This window comes from Physeter macrocephalus, unplaced genomic scaffold, assembly GCF_002837175.3.
Source record: "Physeter macrocephalus isolate SW-GA unplaced genomic scaffold, ASM283717v5 random_983, whole genome shotgun sequence".
Taxonomy (NCBI): domain Eukaryota; kingdom Metazoa; phylum Chordata; class Mammalia; order Artiodactyla; family Physeteridae; genus Physeter; species Physeter macrocephalus.
The window spans coordinates 1-3,662 of NW_021146710.1; the positions used below are offsets into that span (position 1 = coordinate 1).

At 49.3% G+C, this 3,662-nt stretch overlaps 1 non-coding gene across 1 annotated transcript; it reads right to left on the reverse strand.

The window, feature by feature from the left end:
- Nucleotides 1-1,960: 1,960 nt before the first annotated feature.
- Nucleotides 1,961-2,067, reverse strand: LOC112067600 (U6 spliceosomal RNA). The gene has a single exon (XR_002893380.1). It is a non-coding gene; the product is annotated as a U6 spliceosomal RNA (small nuclear RNA).
- Nucleotides 2,068-3,662: the final 1,595 nt, after the last annotated feature.

Below are 3,662 nucleotides of genomic sequence, written 5' to 3' on the forward strand. Positions count from 1 at the left end.
GATGAGCGCAGACTTCAGATCAGTCCCTGCAAAGGCCAGAAAGGGCTGAGAAATGAACTTCAGAACTGAAGACAGTCTAAGAAAAGACAGCTTGTAGCATTCCTTTTTTCAAGGGAGAATGAGAGGACATTGCTCTTGTCCCAGTGAGATACACCTTGGAGGCAGAAGGAAGGAGGGATGTATGACTTCTAAGGAAAGTCCCACAAAATTTGCTACAAACAGACAGAGAACTTGACGTTTTGTGTCCTCTTTCTTAGTATTATCTAAATGACAAGTTCCTGTGGAGGGACAAGCATTTCCACCTCCTAGAGAAAGTTGGAGGCTTGAGATACCTGCATTATGGAACAGGTAGAGAGGGACCAGGCCTCAGGCTCCCAGTTTCTTGCAGGGAATGCAATGGGTCTGCCGCATGCCCCTCAGTCTGTGAGTGCATCATAGTTGCTCAGGTCAATGACCTGAGCGTAGTTGTCCAGGCTCAGGACATAGTCCCCCAGATGCAGAACTGCATAAGAATCGCCTTCCCTGTGCGGCTGGTCTCCTTCCCTCTCCCTCTCCGTCTTTGGGAGAGATGCTGTCCTTGCTTCCTGCAGCATCAGGGCCAGCAGGCTGAGTAAGGCCAGGAGCTTCATGGAAGTCCTGGCAGGTGGGGGATGGGATGAGAATGGGGCCGAATCACTTAGGTATCCAGTCCTGGGGGAACAGCTCACAAACTCACCCCACTTCCCATCCCACACTTGCGGACTCTTAAACCATTTGTCACACACTTAGGGCCTTCATTGCATGTGCAGGCTCCTTCAAGGCTGGGGCTACATCTAGGGGGATATCTCCTGCCAGCCCCCCTCACTGCTCGCCACTTCAGTCTCTTCATGTGCTCACCCACACACTGATATTCACTCACGCAGGAATGTGCAGGCACCTGGCAAAGGCTCATTTACTTATCTCAACACAGACACACTCATGCATGTCCCCTTGTCTACATACCTCCCTACTAACTAGGCACACACTTGTGAATTTACACAGATGTTCTCTCTTATACAACCACCCACTCAGAGTACAACCATTAGCCACTAAACTAGATTTAGAGAAACTTCACCATTAAGGAATCCTGTGGTTTTTAAAAAGATCATTCATTCATTCACGCCTTTGCTTGACAAACATTTATGAGATATCTTAATAGTCCCAGGCACTGGATTTGTCTCTGGGGGCACAGAAATAAATAAGGCATGCCTAGTTCCAGGAATGACTAGTTCATTTAGAGAACATAGGCTTAAAAATTGATTACGGTGTAAAAAAGCATGTTAGTTTTAAAATCTATTTATAAATGCAGCTTTTTAGAAACAAATGATTACGGAAACAAAAGAGCTCTTTGTGTTTGGTTGGACACACCCGGAAAATTCCTTAGGTCTCTGTGTACAGGTGAATTCAAATGTTCATGCAAGTTCATCCACATATGCACAGATGGGTCAAGGAATGTGTGCAGTGTGGGTGTGAGGTACCCAGTGTTTTTCTGATAATGCAGCTCTCCCCAAAGCCAGCTACACAAGTCTCTAGTAGACTCTCCCTCTTTTTTTTCTTCATTTTTAAAAATTGAAGTATAGTTGATTTACAATGTTGTGCCAATCTCTGCCGTACAGCAAAGTGACTCAATTATAAAAAATACGGGGCTCCCCTGGTGGCACAGTGGTTAAGAAGCCGCCTGCCAATGCAGGGGACACGGGTTCGAGCCCTGGTCCCGGAAGATCCCACATGCCGCGGAGCAACTAGGCCCGTGAGCCACAACTGCTGAGCCAGCGTGCTGCAACTACTGAAGCCCATGCACCTAGAGCCCGTGCTCCGCAACAAGAGAAGCCACCGCCATGAGAAGCCCGCGCACCACAACGAAGAGCAGCCCCTGCTCACTGCAACTAGAGAAAGCCTGCGCGCAGCAACAGACTCAATGCAGCAAAAAAAAAAAAAAAAAAAAAAAAAGGCAAGCTTCACGAATTTGCGTGTCACCCTTGTGCACGGGCCATGCTAATCTTCTCTGTAGCGTTCCAATTTTAGTTTGTGTGCTGCCAAAGAGAGCACGCTCCCTTTCTTAATTTTAGCTGGGCAAGGGGGTAAGCCCCCATCCTAGCAAGAGGTGTCTCCTCATCTTATCTTCCATACGTTACTCCAAACCAAATTATATAATCAAAAAAATCTTAAAGCAAAAGCCCTAAGGTAATTTACTGCCTCCCTCCAACCTCAATCCCCTGTCTCAACCCAGACACCCCACCCCACTGCACCCCTGTGCCCTCCTCCCCACAAGCACTCTCCCTCATTTGCATACCAATGGGCCTAACACCTCAAAGCCTTGAACCTTACCCCTGTAGACTCTTTTGGTTCCAAGTGGAGGCTCAGCTTCCAGAGAGGTGGGGACTCTGATGGAGAAGTCATGACCCACGGAGGGGTCTGGGTAGACTGTCGCCTGGGGAGGGCAAGGGAGCCAGCCAAGGCAAGCGTGCAGCCAATCAGACTTCTCTTTTTCCTGACGTCCAGCTGTTTCTTCTCCTGTTTCCTCAGCGGGTCCCTCATTCCACTCCTCTGCTTGGTTTGAAAGAATTTTTCTCTCCCTCCCTCCACGTCTTCTACTCTCAGTCCCCTATATGTACCCCTCCCCACTTCTCATCATCTTTTCCTCTTTTTCTCTGTCTGCTACATCTTTTTCTGGCCCACTGTCTTTGAGGGGGCAGGTGGTTCCCACCTCCTGAGGGGAGACCAACCCCTCAGATTCCGTACTCTCCAAGAAGAGAAGGCAGCAGGGGGGGAATGTGGAGGGATAGGGCTTGGCTTTCCAGCTTTTTTCTCCAGCCAGAGAGTGATCAGGCTTTGGTTTCATAGATGGAATCCAAAGATTAAAAGAGGCTCAGCTGAGGTACTCCGACCAGCACCACCACCCACCACCTGGACCTCTAATACAGGACCATATCTGAACAAAGATCACCACAGGGAAAGAGATTCAAAGAGAAGGTGAATGGGGGATAGAGCAGGATGTGATAGCCAACTTCAAGCTCTCTGACGATGATGCGGAGGAAGATATAGGAAATTCTCCAAATCTATAAGATTGGGCCCTAGAAAAAAAACTTTCTGATCATAAACACCAGGAGGCATTGTGTGGGGTCCTCAGGGGGCTGAGGAGAATCTCCCCCCACTCCATGGTCCCCTACCAAAGACGGATGTGTCAGAAGAGACTCTCCTTTCCCTGGTGCCTTAGGTTGCTGCAGGGCAAGTCCTCGCTGAAGGTACGGGTAAGGGGCTAAGACATCGTCCCCAGGAGTCTGCCAGCCTGCATACATGTTTGCCCAGGTTCTTAGGTGATGCTTCTCCCTACTTCCTCCCACTAACCAGATAACGAATCGCAGCTGCATGGTTCTCCTTAGGATCATTTAATCCAAACCTTTCATAGTGCATGTGGGGAAACCGAGGCCCAGCAAGGTGAGGTGACTTGCCCAAGGTCACACAGAGCCAGGGCCAGGTCCTAGATTTCCTGATTCTCAGGCCAGAGAGTTCTCCTTTATTCATATGACCCTCCCCTTCTTTGCCTCACCCCTGAGGTCCTGAGACCATGTGTCTCCGTGCCCTCGGAAGAGATGGCCTTGGCAGAACTCATCTCTGCCCTGGCACAACAGGTGAAGGGGCAG